Consider the following 6,909-nt stretch of genomic DNA (forward strand, 5'->3'; position numbering starts at 1 on the left):
TAAGAATCACCTTCCCAAAACTTATTGTTAAAACCATTTAATGTATAAATCCCCATAATTTCACATATACCAATTTTGAGGACCCGTGGGAGAAATTCCACTTGTATATAAATATCAGAAGAAGAAGTGTTCACATGCCTTGCTCTTTATTTGTTGTCTGTTTAATCTTATCACATTGTGAATCATGTATTTATCTTTGACTTGGCTGCTAGGAGGCTCGGAGCAAGATGTGCTGCCTCCCTCCCACCTCTGTGGACCACAAGGTATACATTCCTGTGTCCCAGCCTTGCCTTGCCTTGTTTTATTTTCTTCTCTTCACCCTGATCACCTTAAATATTGATTTTATTCATTTTGCATTACAAGTATTCTTGTAAACTTTCTTTCTTTCTTTTTTCTTTTTAAAGATTGGCCCCTGAGCTAACATCTGTGGTCAATCTTCTCTTTTTTTCTTCTTCTCCCCTAAGCCCCTCAATACATAGTTGTATATTCTAGTTGTCTGTCCTTCTGGCTCTGCTATGTGGGACACCACCTCAGCATGGCTTGATGAGCAGCGTCATGTCCGTGCCCAGGATCCAAACCGGCAAAACCCTGGGCCACTCAAGCACCAAAGTGGAGCGCGTGAACTTGACCACTCGACCACGGGGCTGGTCCTCCTTGCTTTTTAAAAGAGATGAATTTTTGAAGCCTAAATTCTCGCTCTATAGGTTTCTCCCCATCAGCATAATCAATAAGGAACTGATAACATTTTCCCTCAAAGTCTTGAAACTCACATCTTCTGTTATCATTGTGATTGTAGTCCATCACTTCACAGAACTGGAGACTTCTCTTGCTCTCTTTCTTCCTTCCTTCTTTTCTTGGTCCCTTTCTGGTTTATGTATTCATCTGTATGTAACATAAACTTCTCTGTTTTAATATCAATCTTACGTATTTTAAGGTTGAGCTTCTGTCATTGCTGCTCTGCCAGACGGCCCCACAGGCATACGGCCCAGGAAGAAGAGAAAACTTGAGCTCTTGCTGCTGCTTATATGTCATCAGCAAGAACGCTCTGAGGACAGGCACGGTGAAGTCTTCATTATTTCCCACCAATTCCCTCTTCCAAACTGTGTTCTCCTCCCTCCTTCATAAAAACAGAAAATGACCTTCTTTAGGGCCATTCATGCTTGTAGAGAACTTCCACATCTCTTTTGACAAACAAAATAATTCTCCGAGTTTGTTATTATCACATTCACTTTTTCATGTGAGAAAATTGAAACTTGGATGGGAAGATAGTGGGCCTGAGGTGTTGCTTAATTTGTCCAAGTTCACACAGTTGGCAAGGGACAATTGAGTACCTTGATTGAGAGCATTATCTCCAGAGTTGTCTAGAACTTCAAATCATAGCTTCTCCATTGTTTCCCTGTGACGTTCTGCCGCACTGCTTCCCTCCATGTTTATCGCAGTAGACGTGGTAATAAGTGAACCTGCTTTAGAGGTGTTGTGCAGTTAAATGAGATCATGAATGTAAAAGGCTGAAGTTCAGGGTCTAAAACAAAGTAAGCTCTCAACACACGTTTGTTTAAAACATTGGATTTGGCTCTAGGACTTTTGATTCTGGATCGCATATCCCTTTTCATTAAACCATGCTCTTACTCTAGAGATAGTCAAGAGAGATTTGTGAGCCAAGTGGAGAAGACCTGAAGGTGAGTGACAAGATGTGAAACCAGACGCCACTTCAGCTGGCCCCATGGTAGGCAATTGGTAAAAGACCCCACCCCACATCCGCAGACTGAGCTTCCTATCTCATGACTTCTCATGTGAACAATGGCAGGCATAACACCTTCTCATAGAGACAGTGCCTTCCTTCCCATGGGGCACCGCCTGAAGGTTGATATTGGAGAGGCAAACTGGGCGATTAGCACGTGGGAAAAGGACAACGGGTTGTAGAAAAGTGTAGACCTCAGAGTCTCGGCATCTGTATGCCACACATCAGTCCAGCAGGGAAAGTCTAAAAAGAGTTTTCAAAACACTTTGGACCTTAGAGAAGAATAGAATAGACCAGACCAACCCATTCAAGCCCATAGTAACCCAGAAGAAAGACTTACTGACTTTGATAAGCTACCACTGAGATGCCAGGTGAGCTTCTTCCATCAATGGTAGTGGCTATCTGGAGTACAACGTCTTAACAAATTCTTACATTGCATTTGGGCTGATTGGAAAAGCTTTCATTCATCAGTGATTTCTGCCATGAGCCCAGAATAGGGGAAAATGTCAGAATGTGTGCAATCCTTTGCCAGGGATGAAGTTTTCCCTTATCATCCTGCCTGTTGAGTCATCTTCAGTAATTGGAGAGAGAACCCTGTTCTTCCTCCCCTGTGCTCCCTCCCACTACATAACAAAACACAATACAGCAGAAGTCAGGTATCAACAAGACAACGTTTTATTTTTTAATGGCATACTATTACTACAGCTTTTCTAATAATTCAAGGTCCTGAGCTGCGCAAAATGCTTCCCATTGGGAATAAAGCGTTTGCTTCAGGAGGTTCTAAAGGTGAGGGCAAAACCATTTGTATTTGTTTAAAACGTAATGTCATCCATAATTAATGGGATAACTCTGGCTCAGCAGAGCTTGAAACTACTGTGTACATTTGAAGCTGGATTTCTAGTTCCTGAGTTGAGGAATAAATTTACCCTTAAGCTTTTATTTTATTCTTTCATGGAAAAGGTGATTTCCTGTGACTGAACATTTGGTTCCTTTTTGATATGTTTTTGACTAGTGTCTTTTGCTCTCAAGTGGTAAGAGCGAGGCCAATTGCTAAAATCTGCTTTTAAACAGTGGCCCTGAAACCTGGGTCTTAAGTTGGTTTACCACGAGCTCTTGTAATGCCTTCTCTACATGCTGTCATTTGAACTCTTGGCACAGTTTTTAAAAAGAAAGTTTTTTAAAAATCAGTTGAAAGGCTTTTTTATTTCTATCTTGAAATACATTCAAAAAACAAAAGCCTCCATTTTGTAAGTTAGTGTTTAGAAGAAAATGGTGATCCATTGCAATATTATTGAAATCTGCTCCTCAGCAGATACACACCTGAATGCATGACAATACAGCAATACAGGACGACCCCCAAATTCTCCCTGGATGATCGTGGTCCAGCAGTGGTCTCATTTAACTCATGTTCGGATGACACAGGAGGGGTAATCTTCTCATTCATTTAATCAGTTGGTCTTTCAAACTCTTCTCAATTTTGGATTACATTCTGTATACCAGATTTCACGCACCTGATTCATTTATAGGAGCTTACCTACAGAAAAGAGAAATAATTCCAACACAGGAAGGCTGTGGTGAGTTACTTAAAAGCAACATAGGTAGAAGTATGATCAGTAATGGTTCAGAAGGGCAAGGATTCCGAGAGATTCTATAGAAGAGATGGGCACTTGTGGTTGAAAGGGTGGTAGAATTTGGACAGAAATTGATGAGAAGGAAAAAAGGTAATCCAGGTAGGAAAATGATACAGAAAAAATACAAAACATGCAGCCTAAGACAATCAGCAGAGAGTCATTATTGACCCCTCACGGAGTAACACTCATGCACTCAATTAGACGAGGTAGTAATGGGATTTAAGACGAAGTGTCAGGGGCTCTTGAATGGCTAGCCAGGAGGCTGAAATTTATCCCTGACATTATAAATCTTTAGAGTGTGTGTGTTTGTTTTTTGAGCTGGAGAATGTCCTGATTAAAACTGTGTTTGGTGATAGTAATTTGATAGAGGTGAGAACACTGGACATAAAAAAGGAAGACTTGTCCGACAATTTAAGTCAGTGAGGGGAAAAGTACCCAGAAAGAACACAAGATATGACCAGCTTAACCACATCAACACTTGCCAACACTTAGTCAAGGAGGGTTGGCTGCCTTCAGCTAGAGAAAGAACCAGGGGACCAGGCAGGAGGTGTGAGGATGAAGAGATCCTGGACAGGATGACAGTAATGAGACCCTCAAGGACAGTGTGTGAATAATGGTGTGAAGGAGAATTCAAGGGCAAGGCGAATTACCAGCTGAAGATAACAGAGGAGAGGGATGAGTAGGCTGTGGCCTCCTCTCTCTCTGCCGAATGATGAAGCAATGCCATCTCATCACTATGACATCAGATCTCAAGTCCTCTGCTCTGTTAGATCCGTCTCCACCTTCTTCGGACCAGAGAGGAAAACTCGACCTGCCCATTTGGTCTTCCGTACCCTAACTCAGGCTGTTAGCTGATGATTCTCTCTCCTATCCTTTTTTGTTCCTTTCAATATTCCTCTCAGTATATAGTTTCCAGTATCATTAAAAAATATGCACTGAAAATTTTTCTACTGGCCCATCCTGACTCTCTTTCCTCTACCTTCATTTTGGGTAAATCCCATAGCTTCTCTCTGCTTCTCTTTCTTCATATTTGCAGTGAGAGCTTTGGTTGGTGCCTTTCAGCTGTGTCATTCAGTGACTGTCTCCCTTCCTCCAGGAAGTCCTCTTTGATTTGTCCAGTAGCCTATGCCCTGTTTCTCATTTCTCCTCAGTGTTGTTTCAGCAGTTGCATTACAGTCCCCCAAGACAGAGAAAGTGACTTGCCCTTCCTCGAGTGCCAGAGCACTGAGAAACTGTCTGGCAGGTAGTGGGATTTTGATAACAACAAATCATTGAATTAATGCAAGAGACAAAGACTGACGGAAAACACCACATCTCTCTCATAATATACAAACCCTAGTGCTGAGAGGAAGATTTTATTGGCATTTTCATCTCCAATTGGAGGGTAAAGGGTAGAAACTGAGTAGATGCATATTGATAATCAGATGGTAACAAAACCTTTTAAACGATTGAAAAGGTACAGTATTTAAATATTTGCAAATATGCAATTATTCTCAATAAGGTAGCATTTTACGTAACTTAAAAGGGTTCCTGAGGCATCAGTACTAAGAAGCTGGGGAGAGATCCGCCCTCTTTTTCTCTATAGGAAGAAAAATACTTCCTTCAGTTTCACCCTCAAGATTCTTCCTGAATATAAAGTTTTCAAGGATTTTCTGAACTCAAGCCAGGCTTTGACCACATGAGTCATTTTTCCACAGCATCTTCTCTAATCACTGGGCAGTCTGTTGTAAGAGGGCCAGTGAATATTGTGAGATGCAGATCCGCAAATGCAGGGCACCAGGGGAGGGCTTGCCGACAGGCAGGCATTTTGATGGGTCAGAAGGAAGCCAAGCCTGCAATGCAGGTCTGGCCAGCTGTGCTCCCTGCAAGCCTGCTGGGCCATCACCGCAAGACCCCACGTTCAGAGAGCTCCTCACCGGGGACACCGAGCCATTCCGTCTCTCTCTTTTAAACTTGCTGTCCTCTGGAAGCAGTAAGAAACCAAGAGCATGCTCACTTTACAAATTGGGAAAATGAGGTGGAGAAGGACGAATTCACTCATTCTAGACACTGATAACTGAGTTGTATTTATTTCTGAGTCTTCTGGTTTCCAGAATGTGCACTAGTCTTTAGAGAGCCTGCCTGCGCCTCTAAGTCCAATTGGACTCTTCGCTTCAGCTCTCTAAGAGTGACAGTGCCTTCTTCCTGCCCAAGGCTACTCGTCAAGTCTCAATTCTTAACTCCTCACTTTCTCTCCTGAACTTGACTGATAATGTTGAACCCCAGAAACTCCTTCCAAGGCCTTCGTTGTCCACCACCACTGGAGAAGAGCTTTTCTCAGTTGTTCGTCACTGTTACCTCTTTCTCCATCTAATGCTGGCATTTTTAGAAATTCTCTGTTTTGATATTTGGCACTTATCTTCTTCTTTTATTTCTTACCTTTGATGCTCATTCTCATACTAACAACTGGTTTATTTTATCTACTTTGTGCCAGGCACTGTTCTTGGTTCTTGGGATAAATGCTACTCAGCACACGTAGCTCTCTGCCCTCATTGAGCTGACATTCTATCCAAAGGAAGTAAGCAGTAAGTACTAAACATAAGAGACAATTAAATGACAGAGCATGTTATAAAGTGCCAAGTAATACAGTGGAAGAAATGTAGAGCAGGATGAAAGGCAGCACAAGAAATGACAGCATGGCATAAATTTAAACAGGTTATCCAGATAGGTCTCATAGAGAAGGTAAAATCAGGACAAAGACTTGAAGTTTATCTGATGGAAGAATATTCTGGGCAGAGGAACCAAGCAGTACAAAAGCCCTGAGGCAGGCAATTCCTGGTGTGTTTAAAGAACGAGGAGGAAGCCAGTGCAGATGGAGCAGAGCGAACAGTAGCGAGGGTGTTGTTGAAGATGAGATCAGATTAGTAGGATTTGTGGCCGTTATAAGAACTCTGACTTTAATGCTGATTAAAATGGTGAGGCTCTGCAGGTTTTGAGCAATCAAAGGCCTTAACCTGCGGTGCTTTAAAGAGGACAATCTAGATATTGTGTTGAGAATAAGAGAGCAAGAGTAAACTAAGGCAGAGCAGTTAGGGGGTTATCCCAGTGACCCAGCAAGAGTCTATGAGGGCTTGAGGCAGGGGCAGCAGGGGAGCAGTAAGAAGTGTCTGGATATTGGGCACACAATTTTCTGAGGGCAGAACCAAAAACATGCAGGGGGTAGTGGGCGAGGGGCAGATCAAGTCAGCACTGGATGTGTTGAGTTTGAAGTGCTAAGAGACAGGCAAGTGGAGATGCTGAAAGACAGCTGGTTGAACAACGTTGGGATTGGGAAAGAGAGGGTGTTGAGCTTGGCAATGGTATTTTAAGCCGTGAGACTGGATGAGAACTACTGGGAAAATGAGTGGTGACCTAGAAGAGAAGAGGGTCAAGACCTCTGTCGTTGGACATTCAAACACTAGGAAGTCTAGGAGAAGAGAAATGGCCACCACAGGAGACTGAAAGGGACAGGCAGTGACATAAGAAGGGAGATGAGAAAATCTAGTGTGCTGGAATCAC

The sequence above is a fragment of the Equus przewalskii genome, chromosome 16 (assembly GCF_037783145.1).
Source record: "Equus przewalskii isolate Varuska chromosome 16, EquPr2, whole genome shotgun sequence".
In the NCBI taxonomy this organism is placed as follows: domain Eukaryota; kingdom Metazoa; phylum Chordata; class Mammalia; order Perissodactyla; family Equidae; genus Equus; species Equus przewalskii.